The sequence below is a fragment of the Heterodontus francisci genome, chromosome 6, assembly GCF_036365525.1.
Source record: "Heterodontus francisci isolate sHetFra1 chromosome 6, sHetFra1.hap1, whole genome shotgun sequence".
Lineage (NCBI taxonomy): Eukaryota > Metazoa > Chordata > Chondrichthyes > Heterodontiformes > Heterodontidae > Heterodontus > Heterodontus francisci.
Genome location: NC_090376.1, coordinates 28,924,124 through 28,947,679, shown reverse-complemented (window position 1 = coordinate 28,947,679; position 23,556 = coordinate 28,924,124). Strand labels below are relative to the sequence as shown.

The following is a 23,556-nucleotide window of genomic DNA, read 5'->3' as shown; positions in this document are numbered from 1 at the left end:
ACCCAGAGACCTGTCCTGAGGGTTGGGGGTTACAGTCACCTGCCCGGGACACATCAGGTCATTAAACCTCTTCCACACTGGATCCAGTTTCTGTGCACCACACTCCTTCTGCTGACTGGGTCAACTATCTCCATCCAGGCCTACTTAGTCCATGTGGGTGGCCTCCCCCTGCTACCCTCCAGGAAGAAGACCTCCCTCCTCTCCTTTACGGCCTCCAGGAGGACCTCCATATCCACATCAGCGAATTGAGGGGCTGCCCTATCCGGGGTTCCAGGCCTCTGGCTCTCCTGAGACATCTTGCAAGCTGAAGGTGAAGCAGTGAAATGATAGTCATGGTTTGTTTAAATCGGGTCCGCACTCGAACCTCTGTTCCTGCCCCCTTGGCCAATAATTGGACGCCAAACCCGTCTCTTGGCCAATTAAGGAGGTGCCCACCCCCATGAAAATGAGGCAGGTTCAGGACCTGGAAACAGTCCCAACTTCCATTTCCATCCCCAAAAGAAAGATCCTGCCTGGTTTCTCGACATCTACCCTATCGAACCCAGTCAGAATTTTTAAAAGTCTGGTTTCTACCCTGAGGCAAGAGCCCCAGCCTACTCATTCTGTTGTGATAGTTTCATCCTCTCATCCTTGTAAGCCTTTTCTGGTTTTAAATAAATTTAACATTACCTCACTACTTTCATATTCTACTCCTCTAGACACCCAGTGTTATTAGTTATTGTATGGAACTTCGAGCAAGAAATAAATCTGTTTAGCAGAACACTGCCATGTTATATATCTGCAGACTAATATATTTCATTATCCAACTATCCAGATGGCTTCCTTTTCAGTTTCAACTATTACAAATGTTAGTCATCCATCTAAGTAACAACTTTCAGGGGATTGCGTGCAGACTATCTCAAATTTCATTCAAAATGTTTGTTTCCTTCTCTGAGCCCATGCTATTTACACATCCTCCCTTCTCTGATCACAAGATGATCAATACTTTTGCCCAACCGTGCGGGTTGTTTGCTAGTTCCAGGGGTGGGGCTCTCTCGTTCAAAGGCACGTAATACCTGATCAAGAGACCCGGCATTGGGAATGGGGGTGTCGGCTGAGAGCCATCGCCTTTCCCTGCTGCCGACCCCCCCTACAATCCCCCCTCCCACAAAACTCCTCCACCCCACGAAAGCCCTCCCGCCATCAGTTGCCTGTGGCCTGGGTCCCTCGATGCTCCCAGGCCGCAGGTGGGTGCTCTACCGGCGACAGCCACTGTCTCCACGGTGGCACTGCTCAGTAAAACAGCTGCCTGCTTACTTACATATGCATACTTACCTGGCAGGGGAGAGACCATGATCAGTGGCCTTTGATCCTGCAGGTGCTGTTTTTGTACTTTTTTGGGAGCTTTTTGGGTGTTTTCATTGTCGTTTCTACGGCATTTCTCCCTTTGGGATTGGAGATCTACTGTGGCGGTTGTTTTCCTGTTAGTTGGGGTTTTAGTACCTGTCCCAGGAAAGCTTCAAGCAAAAAATGGCTGCAATCAACACCAGAGCTCCAGGCCAGATGGTGCGTAACACCATATGGATGGCGGTGATAGATAGTGAAGGAGGTGCACCCATCGACCGCGCCTTCTTCATTAAGAAAATCCTGATCGAATGTTGTGGGTTCCAAGCTGCGGACATCTTCTGCCTGCAGGACCTCCCCAGCAGTGGATATTTTTATGTGACGTTCAAGAATGTGGCGGGATGCATCAGGTTCCTGAAGGTGTTCAAGGAGAAGGAAACTAGGCGCCGCTGTCGATCCTGACAGTGGATCCACTCTTCACGCTGCCATCGCTATGGAACCAGCTGGTGACAATCCACCTCTACAACCCCCATGTTTCTGTCATTGATGTGCTCACCTTCCTCGCCAGGTACGTCGAGGTGGCCGGCAGCATCACTGAGATCGAGGACCCCTTTGGGATTTGGACCAGCAAGTGGCAGGTCAAGGTGACCTTGAAGGTCGATGCCAATGGAGCCATCATCCATTCTCCCTCCAGCTTCGCTATCAAGAACAAAGAACAGTACAGCACAGGAACAGGCCATTCGGCCCTCCAAGCCTGCGCCGATCTTGATGCCTGCCTAAACTAACACCTTCTGCACTTCCGGGGCCCATATCCCTCTATTCCCTTCCTATTCATATATTTGTCAAGATGTCTCTTAAACGTCGCTATCGTATCTGCTTCCACCACCTCCCCTGGCAGCAAGATCCAGGCACTCACACCCTCTGTGTAAAAAACTTGCCTCGCACATCCCCTCTAAACTTTGCCCCTCGCACCTTAAACCTATGTCCCCTAGTAACTGACTCTTCCACCCTGGGAAAAAGCTTCTGACTATCCACTCTGTCCATGCCGCTCATAACTTTGTAAACCTCTATCATGTCGCCCCTCCACCTCCGTCGTTCCAGTGAAAACAATCCGAGTTTTTCCAACCTCTCCTCATAGCTAATGCCCTCCAGACCAGGCAACATCCTGGTAAACCTCCTCTGTACCCTCTCCAAAGCCTCCACGTCCTTCTGGTAGTGTGGCGACCAGAATTGCACACAATATTCTAAGTGTGGCCTAACTAAGGTTCTGTACAGCTGCAACATGACTTGCCAATTTTTATACTCTATGCCCCGACCGATGAAGGCAAGCATACCGTATGCCTTCATGACTACCTTAACTATCAGGGGAGGTCGAGGCTTCTTGGTCTATGCGGGGCAGCCCAGAGTTTGTTCGGACCTGTGGTAAATCTAGTCATGTGGCGGCCAACTGCAGCACAGTCGCCTGCATGAACTGCAAACAGGAAGGTCATCAGACCAAGAACTGCAAGCAGAGTAAGTGCTGCAACCTGTGTGGTGGGGCAGGCCACCTCTACAAAACCTGCCCCAAACGCTGCCTCAGTTACGCATAGGCGGCAAGGTAAGACTGGAGGAAGGAACGGTGAACACGCCTTGTGATGCAAAGGAGACCAGCAACCCTCCCTGCAGCGAGGAAAATCTGTCTGAGAAGGAGAGGAAAGGGGAAGTAGCTGCAACCAGCGACCCAACACCTACCCTGTGCCCAGAAACTCCTCCTCAACACACAGAATCCATGGAGCAGGAGGCAGCAGTGGGACAATCGTATGAGTGGCAAGTGGTCAAAAGGAAAACCACAAAGATGAAGCCCCAAAAAAAGGAACAGGTCACCACCCAAACCAGTAGCAAGAGGAAGCTGCCATCTGAGACGGACTACAGCAGCTGCTCCTCATCGGACATGGAAGGGCCGGAAAGACGGCACATGCAAAAGAAGCGGCAGAACGCAAAGGAGCTGGAAGAGAAAGCCCCCCAGCTCCGTGGCACTGGAAGCCGCAATGGGCCCAGTGTGCCCCAACCCCAAAGCACTGAACCCAGCGAGATGCCTAGCGCACCCCAGCTCCGGGGGACCGACAGCAGCAAAGTGTCCAGCGCACTCCAGCTCTAGGAAGCTGGGAGCAAAAACGTCCGAGAGGAGGAACAGAGGGGAAAGACACCACCAGCAGAGGACAGTCCAAACCTTGCTGCCTACAAGACCACCCCCCCACCACCCCCCAATGTCACCCCAACAGAACAAATCCTCCGTAAGTGACCAGAAGGGTTTTCTGAGCCCAACGCATGTGCAACAGCTTGTGCACACTATGGGTATGCAGGAAAATACCCAATGACTGGGACTAGTAAGGACACCTGGTGAGAGAGAGAGACAGAGGGAAATGTCCCGACTCCAGAAAAAAATGCAGAATATGTTCCGGTTGCAGTCTATGGGGGTCGTGATCAAGGAGGATCTCCAAGAGGTGAAGAGCGAGCAGACCTTGCTCTTTGCCATGGAGGCCTCCAAGATCATCTTCCAGTCCAGAGTCCGCTCCATTGAGCAGGATGAGATGTGCTCGCATTACTTCTTCCAAAAGGTACACAGAGAGAGCTCTGTGATCAGCAGCCTGATGGAAGAGGACAGCTCGGTAACGTCATCGCAGTCCGACATACTAAGGATCAGCAAATCCTTTTATGCTGGGCTGTACAATGTGAAGCCCACAAACAGCACGGCTTCCCAGTCCTTCCTGTCATCCATCACGGAGGTCTTAGATGACAGTACGCGGGAGCGTCTGGACAAACCACTAACTCTGGACGAGCTGACAAAGGCCGTCAGGTCCTTCGCGACGAGTAAAACACCCGGAAGCGACGGCTTACCAGTTGAGTTGTATTCGACTCTGTGGGACTGGATCGGCCCAGACCTGCAGCATGTCAGAATCTATGAGGAAAGACATCATCACCCTTATCTACACGCGGAAGGGGGTGAGGGCGGAAATCAGAAATTGGCGGCCCATCTCACTGCTCAATGTAGACTACAAGATCCTGTCCAAAGTCATCACCAGTCAGGTCAAGTCTGCTCTGAAGTTGGTGATTCACCCTGACCAGACCTGTACTGTACCCGGCAGGAAGATCTCTGATAGTCTCGCACTACTCAGGGATTATGATCACCTATATACAGGACAGGGAAGTGGACAGGGAAGTGCCTCACCAGCTTGGACCAGGAGAAGGCTTCTTACAGGATATCGCACACATACATGATGGGCGTGCTATCCAAAATGGGGTTTGGGGAGGGAATCTGCAATTTGATCCAAGTGCACTACACAAACATCAGTAGTGCAATCTCAATCAATGGGTGGGAATTAGAATGTTTCCCGATCAAATCTTGAGTCAGGCAGAGCTGTCCTCGCTCCCCTGTCTTGTTTGTTTGCTGTATTGAATCTTTTGCTGAGTCCATTAGGAAGGATGCGAGCATAAGAGGGGTGATAATCCCAGGCAGCGGAGGCACTCATGTCAAAGCTTCCCTGTACATGGACGACATCGCCATCTTCTGCTCGGATCCGCTGTCCGTTCGCAGGCTGATGAGCATCTGCGACCAGTTTGAACTGGCCTCGGGAGCCAAAGTAAACCACGGCAAGAGCGAGGCCATGTTCTTTGGAAACTGGGCTGACTGATCCTTTGTCCCCTTCACCGTCAGGTCAGACTACCTTAAGGTGCTGGGGATATGGTTCAGAGGGGCCGGGGCATGGGCCAAAACCTGGAAGGAACAAGTAGCCATGGTACACCATAAACTGAGCATGTGGGAACAGCATTCTCTCTCCATTGCAGGTAAGAACCTAGTCATCAGGTGTGAGGTGTTCACGTTGTTACTGTACGTGACGCAGGTCTGGCCCATCCTCCATTCCTGTGCCGTGGTGGTCACCAGAGCCATCTTCCGCTTTATCTGGAGATCTAAAATGGATCGTGTCCGCAGGGACACGATGTCCAAACCTCTAGCTAAAGGGGGAAAAAACATACCCAAAGTCGCCCTCATCCTGATGGCCACCTTTGTGTGCGGCTGCATCAAGATGTGCGTAGAACCCCAGTATGCAAAGACCAAGTGTCACTACGTGCTGAGGTTCTATCTGTCCCCAGTGTTGCGAAGGATGGGTCTGGCCACATTGCCGCAGAACGTTCCATCCAGTTGGACCGTGCCGTACTACCTATCCTTCCTGGAAATGTTTGTGCAGAAAAACACTTTGACCACTAATCCATCAGGCAGTGATCTGCACAGAATGTCCTCAAGGCCCTATGGGAAAAGGAGATGGTAGATCCTGTTTGATGGTTCCCCGAGCAGACTGCCAAAGTCATTTGGCAGAATGCCCCATCACCAGAACTTTCAAACAAGCACCAAGACGTAGCTTGGCTGGTGGTGAGAAGGGCCCTCCCCGTCAGATCCTTCCTGCACGCCTGGAATCTCAACGCCTCCACACGCTGTCCTTGAGGTGGCTATGGTGGGGAAGAGACTGTTGCCCACCTCCTTCTGGAATGTGCCTTGGCAAAGCAGGTGTGGAAAGAGATGCAGTGGTTTTTGTCGAGGTTCATCCCAGCAGTTCGGTAATGCCGGAGTCTGTGCTCTACTGTCTGTTTCCAGAGACGTACACCGAGATAAACATCAAATGCTGCTGCAGGACCATCTACTCGGTGAAAGACGGTCTTTGGTCTGCCCAAAACTTGCTGGTCTTGCAGTGCAAAGAGTTGTCCACGACTGAATGTTGCAAACCGGCACATTCCAAGGTCCAGAACTACATGCTGAGGGACGCACTGAAGCTTGGGGCAGGCTCCGCAAAGGCTCAATGGGGAAAGGCCACGGTGTAAGGTCCTCCTGTCATAGTGAACCGAGGGGCTGGGGTTGTATGCATCAAAATATGGTTTTACTGTGTAATGCCAATGTACATTGCATGTAAAATAGAATGAAAGGGTTGTGAGGCAACTCACGTTCTGTATTGAAGAAAATTGATTTCTTTTGCACTTTCTGGAATGTCAACTTGGAATTGTTTTGAACTGTTTTGTTATATATTTTTTACGGAGTTTTATGAATAAAGTATATTTTTGGGGAAAAAAAGTAAAAGAGCTGCCTGCCAGTTTCTGATTGTCCGGCAGCTCTCAGCAGGTAAGACCTCCGGTGGCCGAGACCCTGTCGCCTACATAAAATACCCCCATGTTGTTCCCCTCCAAGTGACACAAAAATCCTGACATAGCCATACATCACCATTTCTTCATCTTCACTGGGTCAAAATTCTGGAACTCTCTACCCAATTCTTTTGTAGGATTACCACCACCTTCTCAAGGGCACCTGGGGATGGGCAATAAAATACCAGCCTTGCCAGTGATGCTATTGGACTAGTACATGAACACTTGGCAAAATTTAACACTACCTTCTTTTAGTCAACTTCATCTTGTGGTCAAGGGACATTGGTCTAGATAGTAGCTCCTCTCCATTTCAGTATTTAGGTGGATGCAAACATGCCTGGAAGTGTGGTTGTTAGCATCTTGGTGGGGCAACCAATCAGGTTTTGCTGGCTGATGATCACCTTTGCTATAACTTCTTTCATGAATTAACATGTAAAGCATTAGAAGAAGGATGCAAAAGGCCCAGAAAAATGCTCCCACAACATTGACACGGATTTGAATGCTTTCACTTAATTTGAAGACTAATCTTGTAGGTCCACCCATGACAACAGAGGAAATAGGCATGAAGTGCTTATGGGAAAAGACCCGGCATAACAAGTCCCCACTCCTCTTTCCTCAGCCTAATGTCCCATAAATAAGTGTTCACAGAGCATTAGGCTGAGGAAAAATCAGGGCCCACTCTCCTTGATCCAATAAAATCAGATTCAATTTTGACTTAAAGTTCAGGTGTCATAAAGCCTTTAAAATGTCTGAAAAGGGCTTACTAATTAACGTAAGTGCAACTTGCCAACTAATAATTGCTAAATTACTAGAGGCGATCATTTACTGCTGTGTCAAGCCTGTGTTTAAACATGCAACAAGCTGTAAAACTGCTCAAAGTAGTCTTATTACCAGAAATGTAATTTGATGCTTGAAAGTAATTATGCTGTTAATTTTCCAACACCCCGAATACAGAGTCCGTCTCCTTGATGATTGACAATAAAGATGTACAGACCAGTAATTCTGTGTTTAATTATTTTCCTATCATCTCATTAGCTACTAAAGACTAACGGTAATAAAATCAGACTGTGTTTAAGGTCATTTAACTCAAATACCACACTACAGGCAATGAAGTATTTCAGAAGTGTAGCCACAGTGTAAGAAAATATACATTATATATGTCGGCATCAGATAAAAAGGCGAAAATGGGCTTTTTTAAGGTCTTATATCTCACTACACAAAATCGCAAAAGGTGCCAACAGGTGACCCCGTAAGATGGTTGGCTACATTCGTTATGGCCCGAGGACCTGCCCCTGGTCAGATCAGAGGTGTGCTGCTTTCCTCCGCTTCACAAGACAGAGTTGTGCCATTTGCTACTTAATAATTTACATACAACAGTAGAATCAGGGACAATCCTGCCCATAGATATTGACCACAGCAGTATGCTTTCATGTCACTAAATCCTTCCAAGCCATGGTGAGATATCTGCCACATCAGTCAGTCTGCATTACATTTATCTATCAGTGGAGTGAAAACTGTGTTTGCAAGGAGCATTACCTTCATCACTTTCTGTGTGGAAAGGAACCAGCAGCTGGACAGGACACACAACTTTCAGCAGATGGCAGGGTTTCCTCAAGTGCAAAGAGTCACACATCGGCATCTGGGCAAAAGGCTCTTCAGATCAAGTCTGTGGATGTTGTGAAAAGATTTACACTTAATTTTCAGGTTGTGTCTGATCACAGAAGTAACATCAGGCATGTCAGAGGCTTTTATGCAGCAATCAGCAATGGTGACTTCATTGTGCATTTTTTAAGAAAAGGAAGAAACACTGGGATAGATTTTAACATTTGGGTGCCTGCCTGGCCGAGTGAACCAGTCGCCTGGTCTTTCCAGCCATTGAGACACCCAAGCTATTTAGAGGGCAGGGGCTCGTTCCCATCAGAGAAGTGAACTCCAGGCCAGGTGTCCTGCTACATCTTGCCAATTTGGGGTCTGAGGGATTCTGGACAGCTCCTTTGCAAAACCAGCCAGCAGGTACGTCTTAGGTTAATGGGGTGGGGTGGGAGGGATAACGGACAGTGGATGAAGCTGGAAAAAACTGCCTCATGGTATTTTTGTGGAACACTTCTGCTCCCCCTGGCTCCAAATAAAAAGTTGGAAAGAGCAGAGCCTGGCCTGGACAGCTCAAGAGCCTCAGCTGCTACCTCCACCTTCCAAGGAAGTTGTGCTGTGCAGTTACACACAATGAAAGAGTGTGAGTAAATGTACAAAGATTGTGTGCAGTATACAGTATTAAACTGGCTTGTTGTATTTTAATATCTTTTGTATACTCTCTGCTGCCCTCTCTGTTGGGAGGTGTAAATAAAGTTTCAAAATGGCTGCTCCCAGTTAAGACCTAATGTAGTTTTGCTTTGAATACACAACAGAAACACAACGAGGAAAGGATGGGATTGATATTTTTATATTTCATTCGAGAGATTACAGTCTGAAGAACATTCTGACACTCTTCTTGGAACTCCCAATTTTGAGAACATTTGAGCAATTTGAAAGGTCACAGACCTGAAATGTTAACTCTGTTTCTCTCTCCACAGATGCTGCCAGATCTGCTGTGTATTTTCAGCATTTTCTGGTTTTATTTCAGAATTCCAGCATCTGCAGTATTTTGCTTTTATTGAAAGTTTGTTTTGTGTGTCTGGAATTTGTGTTCAATTCAACTCAGTGAGTACGTAGTCTTAAAAAATCTGGCACTGAAGACTTACTTTGGGACAATGTGGCAATTCAACCCTAACAAAGAGTGGTGTAATTATGAACAAAGGTTACACATTTGGCTTAAAGCTAACAAAATCAGAGATCGGGATAAAGTGAATGTTTCCCTCACCAAATGAATTTGAGGTGATGTTTGACCGATGTTGCCCACAAGACCCCAGACTTTGGACTATTCTGAAATAGATGAGATTGAGGATACATATTATGGCTCGATTAAGGACAACATTGTGCTCTGAGTTGCATTTCGTGGAAGGAAGCAGTTGCCAAATGAATCTGTTGCAGATTATATTCTTAAGATACTGTTTCGTCATTGTGATTATGGTGCCAACTTAGAAGTCAACCTTAGGGACACGATTGTTGGAGGTCTAAAGAACAGAAAAATCCAGGCCAAACTATTGTGTAAAGGCAATAAGCTGATGTGGAAGGAGGCCTGAGATAAGGCCATATCTATGGAAATGGCAGAAAGAGAAAGCTGCAGATTGCGAGGAAGTTCTTTTCCTGAGCTGGCAGGGGAGGTCCACCAGGTTTCAGTAGGAATAAGGCAGCCAAGTTCACAGACTCAGAGTCAGAAATTTAGATGCTATTATTTCCAGGGTAGCCACCAACCATCCAAATGCTCCTATTTCCAGTCAAAGTGCTATGCCTGTGAGAAAGTTGGTCATATCCAGACAGCATGCAGGAGTAGAGGAAACAGTAATGCTCCAGATCATGGAAAAGCTCTAGGTCACAGCAATGCACCAGGGCAAGGTCATGGTAGATCTAAAGCTAGTTCAGGAGCCTGGAAGTCCTCGAATGTGCATATGATAGATATGGAAACAGAAGTTGATGTTATCGAGCAGGAAGTTGTACTCAGTCAGAGAGCAAGAAAAACAGCATACGTAAGTTGACAAAAAAAGGGCTGAAGATATAAATCCACGTCCACAATAAAAATGAAAGTCAAAGATCCACAACTTACTTTCATCATTGATACTGCCGCAACAATGTCTGTTATCTCGGAAGGAGAGTACAAAAAGTCCCAAAGTCACATTCCCTTACAATAAACTGGTGTGAGCTTGACCAGTTATTCCAATAACAGTATTCCAGTATTAGGTGAAGTGAGTGTTAAGGTGAAAGACAATAATGCATCCTATTACTTGCCATTGGTAGTAGTAGGAGAGAACAAAATTTTCCTGATGGGAAGAAATTGGCTTAAGGAAACAGGTTTAAACTGGGCCAAGTTATTTACAGTAGGGATCAGTAAGAGTACAGGCAAAATATTGCAGATGCTGGAAATCTGAAATAAAAACAGAAAATGCTGGAAGTACTCAGCAGGTCTGGCAGCATCTGTGGAGAGAGAAGCAGAGTTAACATTTCAGGTCTGTTCTGATGAAAGGTCATAGGCCTGAAACGTTAACTCTGCTTCTCTCTTCACAGATGCTACCAGACCTGCTGCGTATTTCCAGCACTTTCTGTTTTTCTATCAGTAAGAGTACGTCTGACATGGAAGAAGTGAAGACTGATTCATTTTTAGCCCATGAGTTACCTATAAATTACTTTGCATACACAAATGACATACCATTGTCTGCCAGAGAAATTTCTAAAGAAACTCTCAAGGATGTGGTGGTCAGTAAAGAACTCAATTATGTCATGAATGGCTGGTCTAAAGAATGTGATGATGAGAAATTGCAGGAGTATTTTATATGTAGAAATGAACTAATTGTAGATCAAGGTTTAAGAGGCATGATTCCTCCAAAGTTTAGGGAGAGATTGTTAGAGGAACGTCATCAAGAGCACACAGGGATAGTCCGTATGAAAGCAGCAGCAAGAAGCTATTTTTGGTATTCAAATGTAGATAGAGATATTGAAGAGTTGGTGAAAAGTTGTGAAATGTGTCTCAGGATGAGAAATGATCCAACTGAAATTCATTTTATTCCATGGTCAAACACAGGAAAACCATGGAAATGAGTGCATACTGATTTCTTTGAAGTGGAATGTAAAGAGTATTTTGTTTTGGTCGATAGCTATAGCAAGTGGATAAATGTTGAGTTTATGCCCAATAACACAAGTAACAAAACTATTGAGGTTTTGAGAAGTTAGTTTGCAATTTATGGATTACCAGAAATGTTGGTGTCAGATAATGGTCCACAGTTAACATCAGAAGAGTTTGAAATATTTCTGAGTAAGAATGGAGTCAAACATACTCTAATACCTCTATCACCCAGCACCGAATGGTGCTGCAGAAAGAAGTGTACAAATCGTGAAGAGGTATTTTCCAGGTGACAGGCTGGGCATAATTTCTATGTTTCTCTTCAACACAGGCTAGACAATTTTCTGTTTTCTTATAAAATAACCCCACTGTCTACGACAGGTTGCTCAGCTTACAAGTTAGTGTTTAAACGTGCTCCTAGGGCAAGGTTTAGTTTACTCAAGAGGACAAAGGGAAGATTATCAAACAGTCCCCCCGCCCCCCCCACACAGTCAGGAGGAAAGGGAACCAACAATACCCTGAAGTGAACAGCACTTGCATGACTCACCATAGCACTGAAAGTGAGGTCAGAGTGGATGATCAGAGCTCCAAACCAGGGCTAATTAAATCTAACTCTCCCTCTGCAGACCCCAACAGGAACAAAGGTACCCTAGACAAACCTTAAACCTCCCTAAAAATCACATTTTTATTGGGATGCCTATTCCCAACATATGGCAAGCTGAAATTAAAGATAATTTAACCCCCTTCAGAAACACTTAGCTATCTCAGACCCATCTCAAGGGAAAAAGGGCACTTTAAAACCGCACTGCTACAAAGGAAAGACAGGCTGTACCAATTTTAAGATGAATGAGAATGAATGAGAGAAATGCATGTGTGCTTTCCTGTACTTTCTCTCCCTACTAATTTATAATGAAATGCTCCCCTAATGTCGCATTTCATATGGCGAGTGTGGCGGTATGATAGAAATCACACCTGCCAAATGAAAACATATTAATTTCGCCAGATGGAACACTACTTGAACCCTTTTACTGGACATTGCATAGAACTTGTTTAAAAAAGACCACAGAGATGGACAGCTGAAACATGGCTGCACATTTGCATTCTGAGAGACAGTTGAATAGAGAAACAATGGAAGTGCTCACTGATTCAATTAACAAGATTGGTCTAGGCAATCAGAAGAATCAACCTTTTTTTCTGTGGAAGAGCCAGAGCACCACACCCCACCGAGTGTGACCTGAGAACTTTGAAAATCAACAACCCTCGCAGAGATGCTGCTTCAAACAAAGAGCTGGTCACATGACTTACCTGCTGGCCAGACTGGGATCTGTTTGAATTGTGCCTCAAAGAAAGGTTTAAGCAGACTGAAATTTGAAGACAAACGAGGTCTCTCCCTGTCTCTCTCTCCAGCAAGGTCCCAGGGACCTATGGCAGCAGCTTGAGTCTCAAGACAGAGCACCCCTTTAGCCTTAACAGAGAAGCAAGTTTGAAAGTGTGCACTAGGCCCCAGCAAGAACTGCAAGACCTCAACTCCAACCAAGGACTTTACATTAAAACCAAAATACAGTAACTGAATTCTATTTATTGCCAACCCTACTTAAACCTCCCCCTTTAATTCTTTCTCCCCCTCTGTATCTAGTTGTGAGTGTGTTTATCTCGTATGCATGCCAGCACATGGTTGCGTCGTGTATTTTAGTAATTTTAACCGAGTTAGAGTAATAAGGCTAATAAACTTACATCTTTCTTGTTTAAACCTGAAAAAACCTGTCTGGTTGGTTAATTTACAATTACAGTTAGAGAGCGGGGAGCAAAGACTCACTGAGGGGTTAATCTAAAAACATGGTGTTTTATAGTTAAACCCTGTTACAGCCAAACCAGAAAAGGGGAAAGAGGGGCATGCGGAGAGCCTGAGACCCCTTCCTAACCTGGTCGTAACAAGGGTCTGTGATGAAGACTAATCAATCAATTTCATAGTCCCAATAATTAAGTGGAGTTGGTAGTCTAAGTCAATGTTCAAGTTTAAACTGTCTGAGATTTTGGAACAGCAGAGTCAAGCTAATGAAAGTAGAAGAAGATATCCAGACAGAATGAGGAAGAAGCCAGATAGGTTAATTGAAAGTATGTAGGAAGGAAGAAGAAATAAGATGTTCTTTTCATTACTTTTTGTCAATGATGAAAATTTTGTTAAAGACACACTGGTGTTCAGGAAAGACATTTTTTTTTACATTTAAATTACACTGCAAGTAATGGCTAGATATGTTTTAGTTGTGACTGCAGTAACAAGCATGCAACTCAACCTGTTAAATTTCAGAGTATTGTTTTTGTATTTTGGGAAATTATGTACAAGACCATTTTACATTTTAATGTAATTTTTTTTAAGTGGGGAGAGAATGTAGTATACTGTATTAAACTGGCTTATTGTATTGTAATATCTTTTGTATATTGCCTTTCTGTTGGGAGATGTTAATAAAGCTCCACATGTCTGCTCCCAGTTAAGACCTCATGTAGTTTTACTCTAAATACACACATTGTGCACATTGTTTGAAATGGTAGTTGCCAGAAATAACCTACATGCTATTGTTGGCACATTTAACAAGAATTGTGAGATAAATTATGTACAGTTACCTTCAGTTTTCTCCTGATACTTTCAAACAGGTCGGAGAAAACTGGGTAACTGCATTGACTCAATGACTTCCCTCCATGTCGCTGCCAGCAGTGTATTTACCAACCACAATTAGGCTATCCTCTTTTGTGCATCTCCTGCAACAATACCTCGCCCAACTCTTTGGTGTCAAAAAGAACAGTCTGTGCTATGTCATTATAGACAATAAGGCAACGTTTTAGTCACTGCCACAACTTTATGGCTGGTGTCGGCCCTTTAAGGACTGTTCCATTGCTGGAATTTGGAAGACCCAGACAAGTGTACTATGCTCTCTAGACAAGGTTTTCCTATGTCAGCATCCTTATAAAATAAAGGACTGAGCTTTTGTCACAATATTTGAAATGCCTAGCCCCCAGTTTACATGCATTACTGTGCCTCTGCAACAGGCGTGTACACACTCAAAGTTTTCAAAATTGTGGCTTAAACACCAGCAGGGTTATTGTCTTTCAGAAAGGCAAGACTGCCTTTTTTAAAAGCCTGTTTTTTTGCAGGATTTGTGATTTGCTGATATAGGGTTTTATGCAAGAGAACGAAAGTCAAAGGAAAAGTGCCAAGCTGCTCAGCTAGTGTAAGTGCTGGAACACCTGCACCTGCCATTATGTCACCAACTAGATCTGCAGGCCCAGGCACAACTATCTGGCAATGACCCAGAGAACCTGCCTGCACAATATCAGCAGAGAGGCAATTGTGCAATGTGTTGCAAATGGGCAGCCACCCTTGCATAGGGGTGCTATTTCAGGTCATCACTTTTAGACCTGCTCCTCCTACCAGGCTGCAACAGGCTGCATCGGCTGTTTCAACCAATGTTGTATCCATTGAGCTGTCAGACCATTGATTGTTCAGCAGTTCCATCTCCTTTCCCAATGGCAGACACAGTTGACTGAATTTCCTGTAGTGTTGGATTTCACAGCATAGGAACAAAGAAACAGGAGTAGACCATACAGCCCATCGAGCCTGCTTCGCCATTCAATTAGATCATGGCTGATCATCTACATCAATGACACTTTCGCACGCAATCCCCTTATCCCTTGATGACATTAGTATCCAGATATCCACCGATTTCGGTCTTGAACATGCTCAATGACTGAGCCTCCACAGCCCTCTGGAGTAGAGAATTCCAAAGATTCACCACTCTGAGTGAAGAAATTCCTCCTCATCTCAGTCTGAAATGGCCTACTCCTTATTCTGAGACTATGTCTCCTGGTTCTAGACTCACTAGCTAGGGGAAACATCTTATCTACATCCATCCTGTCACGCCCTGTAAAAATGTTGTAAGTTTCAATGAGATCATCTCTCATTCCTCAAAACTCTGGAGAATACAGGGTTTCCTCAATCTCTCCTCATAAGACAATCTGGCCATCCCAGGATTAGTCTGGAGAACCTCCATTGCACTCCTCCTGTGTCAAGTATATTCTTCCTTAGATAAGGAGACCAAAACTGTACACAGTACTCCAGATGCAGTCTCACAAAGGCTCTATACAAATGCAGCAAGACATTTTTACTCCTATACTCAAATCCCTTGCGATGAAGGCCAACATACCATTTGTCTTCCTAATTGCTTGCTGCACTTGCATGCCAGCTTTCAGTGACTTCTGAACAAGGACCCCAGGTCCCTTTGAACATCAACGCTTCCCAACTTCTCACCATTTAAGAAATACTCTGTCTTTCTGATTTTTCCACCAAAGTGGATAAGTTCACACCTACTCACATTATGTTTCATCTGCCATGTTCTTGCCCATTCACTTAACCTGTCCAAAACCCCTTGAAGCTTCCTTGCATCCTCCTCACAATTTACATTCCCATTTAATTTTGTGTCAACAGCAAATATAGAAATATTACAATTGGTCCCCACATCCAAATCATTCATATAGATTGTGAACAGCTGTGGCCCCAGCATTAATCCTTGCAGTACCCCACTAGTAACAGCCTGCCATCCTGAGAATGACCAGTTTATTCCTAATCTCTGTTTTCTGTCTGTTAACCAATTCTCAATCCATAGCAGTATATTATCCCCAATCCCATTTTATTTACTAACCTCTTGTGTGGGACTTTATCAAAAGCCTTCTGAAAATCCAAATACACCACATCCACTGGTTCTCCTTTATCTATGCTGCAAGTATAGAACATCAATGCTGGCATACAAATGGCCATCAGCCAGCAGCTTCCTGCACTAACCTGGCACCACTGCTCAGTACTCCTTGTCTTTGCACTATTAAGCACCCAGGATTACCTTCTAAATTTTGCAGTTGGCATCCTCCAGGCTGTGTGAGCTATGCTGATGATAGTGTACATCATTCAGAGTCACGGAAGAAATTGTGAGATGGCGGTTTGTTCTTGGCCACTGTCATTGCTGACAAGGCCTACAATAATAAAATACCACTTCCAACAGACAACTTCAAAGAAGGCTTGCACTGCAACATACTGTGCTTGATATGTTTGTGATTGTGCATGACTGTGTGTCAGTAAGTGAGAAGGCAGGCAAGATTGTAATAGAGCAGGATGGTACTAGGGCTGAGCTTGGGAGAGGCTCAACTCCCTTAATACTCCATAGGCAACAATGTCAAAGGTAGATTCCTAAAAGAAATCAAAGGCTTGAAATTTCGGGATCCTGCTTCTGTTCAGGTCTATATTTTTTCATTCTTGGAATAGTTGCTTTGCTACCAAGGCCAGTATTTATTGTCCATTCTATGCCCTTGGGAAGGTGGTGCTGACCTTCTTTAGAAAGCATTGCAGTCCATTTGGTGAAGGTACTACCCCCGCCCCCTTACCCCCCAACCCCCCCCCAACAATACTCTGGTAGTACCTTCACCATACGGACTGCAGAGGTTCAAGAAGACAGCTCACCACCATCTTCTCAAGGACAATTAGGGATGGGCACTAAAGGCTGGCATTGCCATTGACACCCAAATCCTGTGAATGAATATAAAAAACTCAAACAGGATTAGCAGCAATTTTAGACCTTTTAGACATGACTTGCACCAGTAGAAAAAAATTGACCCAGAATGTTTGTGTAATTGGGATCAAAAGATTATTACAAATCATAATGTACATCAAAAATACATTCATCAAAATATAGAGATACATCCTTACACTGTTCAGTTTAAAATATTACATAACACAGCATCATTAATGTGTCTTCCAATCCTTTACACCAAGTAATCATCTACACTGAGCAGATTGATTCATGTCTTCATGTAACTGTTTTCACATATCCACATAGCAGCTTGTCTCTTGGGTTTAACTCGATAGCTGCAGTGGTCATGTATAAAAGGACAATGTACAGTTAGCACTTTTATTCAAGGCAGAACTCATATCAATTGATTGAAAAAAGCAGAGAAGTCAGATAACAAAGCTCATTAGTTTATCTACAGAGAGAAGAAAATCAACATCCAATATTTTAACATAAATTAGCTTCCAGTTTTTAAATATGCTAAATTATGAAGCAAATTTCTGTAGGTGTTTACATTCCTGTTTTTGGACCAACTTTCTCCCATCCCAGCCCGACCAGTGTAAGACCCTTGCTGAAATCTATAATGAGCTTCCTGATTCCTTCTGGTGCTCACTCTGGACACCTACAGAGGAGCTCAAGTCAATAGGGTGCTTGCATACTTGCAGCGCGGACTGATGATACAAACCGCCTGCTATATTAGACACTTAGGCACCTGTTCCAGCCTTGTTAAACTGGCGTGTCACCAATAAATTTCTAGGCCACTGTGTCCAGTTTTGGTCCTTTCATGGTGTATACTATTGAAGTCCTGGAAAGGGTTTAGAGGTTGATTGATATCTAGATTCAAAGACCTTAGTTACTACGATAGGCTTGGATAGGCTTTAATCTTTTCATTCTAGAAAAGCATAGTCTTCAGGGAGATTTGATTGAGGTCTTTAAAATAATTACTAAATTATATTGATTTGGATAGACTATTTGAATCAGATAAGTTAGGAGAAACCAGGGACATGTGTATAAATTACATAAGCATCAAACTATGTTAGTTGTCAGAGGCAAAAACAAGAAATGCTGGATTCACTCAGCAGGTCTGGCAGCATCTGTGGAAAGAGAAGCAGAGTTAACGTTTCGGGTCAGTGACCCTTCTTCGGAAGTTGTGGCTTTCTTTTCAATATGGTCATTGACCTCTGGAATAATTTACCAGCTCATGCAGTGATTATCAATTTGCTGCAAACATTGAGCTGGACAACTTTGTCACTATAGTTGATATCATAATGTGCAAAGGGGTATAGTGCAATACGTCTCTTGGTCACTGTTGGAATTCCGAGAACTCATTTTCGTTGCCTTTGGCGCTTAGAAAGAAATTTCCCAAATTTTCTTTCCCTAGGGGTTTTTATCTGTGCTTTTCTGCCACTCCCAGGAAAGTACATGTGTGGGGAGCACTGGGGATCATGATGCTCAGTGCACCTTAACTGTATGGAGCCAGTGGATCAGCTGCTGTTTTCCTATGGTGGTTTTGTATGCTCCTCTGTAATAGCTTGACTTAATGGGGGTGTCACAACAAGCCCAACACTATCCTCACCCAGTGTCTACACAGGTGCATTGTTGAACAATGGATAATGTTTAGAAGTGGGAACTCTAGATATGTTTCCTCACCCTAATCCAGGGGAAATGAAGATTATAGTAGCACCATTATCAATACTATAGCTGAGATTAATTAAATTAACAAAGACCAGGAATTGAACCTGAAACCTTCCTGACCTCCATGGCTCAGTTGCTCAATGCATTTTCCAAATAAACCCATTCAGCTGCAATTCACTTAGAGTCATAGAGACATTATGGCACAGAAGGAGGCCATTTGGCCCATTGAGTTCATGTCGGCTCTCTGTAGAGCAATCCAATCAGTCCCATTTCCTGACACTATCTCCGTAGCCCTGAAGGTTTATTCCCCTCAAGTGCCCATCCAATTTCCTTTTGAAATCATTGATCGTCTCTGCTTCCACCACTCGCAAAGGCAGCGAGTTCCAGGTCACTACCACTCGCTATGTAAAAAAGGTTCTTCCTCATATCCCTCCTGCATTTCCTGCCCAAAAGCACAAATGTGTCCCAAGTCCATGTACACACAGCTCATGGGAACAGCTTTTCTTTGTCTACCTTATTTAAACCTGTCATAATCTTGTACACCTCTAGCAAATCTCACCTATATCTCCTTTGCTCCAAGGAGAACAACTCCAGATTCTCCAAACCAACCTTGTAGCTAAAATCTCTCATCCCTAGAACCATTCTGGTAAATCTCCTCTGAACCCTCTCAAGGACCCTACATCCTTCCTAAAGTGTGGTGACCAGAACTGGATGCTATATTCTTGTTGTGGCCTAATCAGAGCTTTATAAACATTTGGCATAATTTCCCTGCTTTGGTACTCATATCTGTATTTATGAAGCCCAAGATCCCATATGTTTTACTAATTACTCTCTCAATATGTCCTTCCACCTTCAAAGATCTATGCACATGAACCTTCAGGTCTCTCTTTCCCTGTATTCTCTTTAAAACTGTACCATATAGTCTAAATTGCCTCTCCCTATCCCTTCTGCCAAAATGAAACACTTCACACATCTCTGTATTAAATTCCATCTGCTACCTCTCTGCCCATTCTGCTAGCGTGTCTATGTCCTGTTGCAGTCAATTGGTATCATCTGCACTGTCTGCCAGAGCTCCAAGTTTGGTATCATTGGCAAATTTTGAAATTTTACTCTGTATTCCAACATCCAAATCATTTACATATATCCAAAAAGCAGTGGTCCTAACACTGAACCTTGGAGAACACCACTATAAACCTCCAGTCTGAAAAACAACCATTTATCATGGCTTGCTGTTTTCTGTCCTTAAGCCAATATTGTATCCAAGCTGACAGTGACCCTCCTATTCTATGAGCCTCAATTTTGTTAATCATCCTTTTATGCTTTCTTAAAATCCATAGAGACAACATACATTGTTTTCTCTTCATCAACCTTCTCTGTTACTTCATCACAAAATTCAATTCGATTAGTCAAGCACAATCTACCTTTCACAAATTCGTGCTACCTTCTCCTTAATTAACTCAAACCTCTCAAGGGGCGAGTTGATTTTTTTTCCCTTATTATTTTTTCTAAAACCTTACCCACCACTGTTGTTAAACTGACTGGCCTGTAGTTCGCTGGAATATCCTTACACCCTTTTTTGAATAAAGGTGTCACATTTGCTACTCTCCAATCCTCTGGCACCTTCCTCGTATTGAGGGAAGATTGGAAGATATTAGCACGCACTTCCATTATCTGCACTCCCACTTCCTTTAGCAACCTGGGATGCAAGCCATCCGGATCAGGTGACTTATCCACTCTAAAAATAGCCAGCTTTTCTAGTATATTTTTCCTATCAATTTTCACCCCACCCATTACCTCTACCATCTCCACTTCTACCAATATTTTGTCAGCAATAGTAATAAACCGATACAAATTACTTTTAAGTATTCTAGCCTTGCCCTGCACCTCAGCATATATCACCCTCTTTTTCCCTAATAGGCCCCATCCCACCTCTTACTACCCGCTTAGTATTTACATCCCAGTAGAACATTTTTGTGTTCCTTTTTATGTTAACTGCCATTCTATTCTCATATTCTCATTTTGCCTGACTTATTTTCCTCTTCACCTCCCCTCTCAACTAGTTGTATTTGGGCTGGTACTTGCTTGAAGAATTCATCTGACATGCATAATACACCCACTTTTTTTGTTTCATCAGACTCTTTACCTTCCTTGTCATCCAAGGAGCCCTGTCCTTGGTTCCCTTACCTTTTGCCCTTGTTGGAATGTGCCTAACCTGTACCTGAAATGCCTCCTCTTATAGATCACCCACTGTTTTTTCAGTCAACCTTTGCTTTTATTTTACCCTGGCTAGATCCACAGGAACACAAGAAACAGATGCAGGAGTAGACCAAATGGCCCATTGAGCCTGCTCAGCCATTCAATACAATCTTGACTGATCTTAGCATTAACTCACTTTCCAGCCTACTCGCCATATCCCTTGATTCCTGAGACCAAAAATCTGTCTATTCCAGCCTTAAATGTATTCAATGATGGAGCATCCACAACCCTCTGAGGTAGAGAATTCCAAAGATTTACAACCTTTTGAGTTAAGTAATTTCTCCTCATCTCAGTCCGAAATGATCGGCTCCTTATCCTGAGACTGTTTCCCCATGGTTTATATTCCTTGACCAGCAAAAACAATCTCTCAATTCTAAAGAGGGGTGGGGGGCAGGAGCAGAGGGACCGAGGTGTATATGTGCATAAATCATTGAAGGTGACAGGGCAGGTTGAGAGAGCGGTTAGTAAAGCAGACAGCATCCGAGGCTTTATCAATAGGGGCATAGAGTACAAAGGCAAGGAAGTTATGTTAAACTTGTATGAAACACTCGTTCAGCCTCAGCTGGAGTATTGTGCCCAGTTCTGGGCACCACACTTTAGGAAGGATGTGAAGACGTTAGAGAGGGTGTGGAAAAGATTCGCAAGAATGGTTCCAGGGATGAAGAACTTCATTTACGTAAATAGATTGGAGAAGTTGGGACTGTTTTCCTTGGAGAAGAGAAGGTTGAGAGGTGATATGATAGAGATATTCAAAATAATGAGGGGCCCTGGACAGAGTAAATAGGGAAAAATTGTTCCCATCGAGAACAAGAGGGCATAGATTTAAAGTAATTGGCAAGAGAAGCAATATCGACATGAGGAAAAGCTTTTTCATGCAGCGACTGGTTAGGATATGGAATGCGTTGCTTGAGAGTGTCATAGAGGCAGGTTCAATCGATGCAATCAAGAGGGAATTGTATTATTATCTGAAAGGATATGCAGGGCTACAGAGAGAAGGAGGGGGAGTGGCACTAGATGAATTGCACCTTTAGTGAGTCAGCACAGACACGACATGCTGAATGGCCTCCTTCTGTGCTGTAACCATTCGATGATTCTATAATGGTGCCCTCTCACCAACTTTTTCAATCTTAAATTAAAAAACAGCTACAGCAGCCAGGCCACCACTGTGGTGGGGGTGGAGGTGGGGGACGCAGCCCCTCTATAGGGCGGCCTGCAGCTGGACCTGCACCTAGGCAGACAAGGAAGGCTTCTCGGGCTGCCTGGAGCACTGGTCCACCAGCCTGTCACCAAGTGTCCACCTCCAGGTACCTAAACCTGCTGGTGAGGGAAACTGGAGACTGACTGGAAAATCTCAATCGGCCTCCTTTAATTGGCCTTAATAAGGCTCCTAACAAGCCTAATCGGCCACCCACCGGCTGGGGGCAGGTAGTCCTGCCTGCCCCAAAGCCGCCTCCTCTAAAATGGAGAGCACCGGGAACGGCATCAGGAAACTGGCATGCCGGCCGGGGCCAACATTTTCACGCCCCATTCCCAACCCCAGCGGGGCCTGAAAATCCTGCCCTAGAGAACTTAATGAGTCTTTTTTGACTTGGGCCAGAATTCAAATAGAAATTGGTATGCGTTTCACACATTTTCAGGCATAAAATGGGTGCAAAGCATACCAATTTAGCATAGGATGGCCTGAGCCCAATCTGCACCATTTACAACAGTTGTCAGGCCCCTTGAATGTATTAATGAGGGCCTAGCACCTAATGAAAGATCCCTTTACAAAATGAGTTATCAATGAGCAGGACAGGCCTGGCCAGGGTTATTCAGTGGCCCATGCAGCCACCAACTTAAGGTAAATCAGCTGCCTGACCTGTTGAGTACTTCCAGCATTTCCTGTTTTTATTTCAGATTTACAGCATCTACAGTATTTTGCTTTTGTTTTTGAGTCAATATTTTCTAGCTTTTTTTAAAAAAGAAAACATTTCTATGGAGGCAGGAGGAGTAAAATTGCTCCCTGAACTCCACAGTCCTGGTGTGGTCTGATGGGTTCCAAAATTGGACATAACCTGCTCTCTAAGGTGCATTACCCTACCTGAATCACAGTTAAGGAATGAAGTAACCTAGCCCGAAGGATGGTTGCACTTCAGCACTGATTCAAATATGTGCTGAATGCATTCTTTATAACAGGGCAGACTCCAGTAATCCACTTAAACTTATGAGGGTTTGAAGACAGAGCTGGCTAAAGTAAACTGGAAAATTAGGTTAAGGGATAGGTCAGTAGAGTTCCTAGGTCCTAATGGACTTCATCCTAAGGTCTTAAAAGAAGTGGCTGCTAAGATAGTAGATGCATTGGTTTTAATTTTCCAAAGTTCCCTAGATTCTGGAAAGGTCCCATCAAATTGGAAAATACTGAATGTAACTCCACTATTCAAGAAAGGAGGAAGACAGAAAGCAGGAAACTACAGGCCAGTTAGCTTAACACCTGTCATAGGGAAAATGCTGGAATCTATTTTTAAGGAGGTTATTGCAGGCCATTAAAAAAATCTCAGTGCAATCAGGCAGAGTTAAGATAGTTTTGTGAAAGGGAAATTGTGTTTGACTAATTTATTAGAGCTCTTTGAGGAAGTAACCGGCAATGTGGATAAAGGGGCACCTGTGGATGTGGTGTACTTGGATTTCCAGAAGGCATTTAACAATGTGCCACATCAATGATTACTGAATAAAATAAGAGCCCTTGGTGTGTGTGTGTTGGGGGGGGCGGGGGGGGGGGGGTGGGGGAGGTGGCGGGGGTTAACATATTAGAATGGATAGAGATTGGTTAGCTAACAGGAAACAGTAGGCATAAGTGGTCATTTTCGGGTTGGC

The 23,556-nt window shown here is 44.3% G+C and overlaps 1 protein-coding gene across 9 annotated transcripts in view; it reads right to left on the bottom strand.

Moving 5' to 3' along the window:
• The window catches only part of LOC137371213 (P2Y purinoceptor 4-like), a 68,088-nt gene that overhangs the window by 12,700 nt on the left and 31,832 nt on the right, over positions 1-23,556 (bottom strand). For 5 of the 9 annotated variants that reach the window (XM_068033393.1, XM_068033394.1, XM_068033389.1 and 2 more), the window contains exon 2: positions 8,029-8,158. The exons of 1 other annotated variant lie outside the window; for it this stretch is intronic. The gene's annotated coding sequence lies outside the window, so the exon portion shown is untranslated. Of the gene's footprint in view, positions 1-8,028; positions 8,159-9,349; positions 9,412-16,952; positions 17,112-23,556 lie in introns of all 9 variants that reach the window. 3 more of the 9 variants (XM_068033392.1, XM_068033390.1, XM_068033391.1) reach the window with 2 other exon arrangements.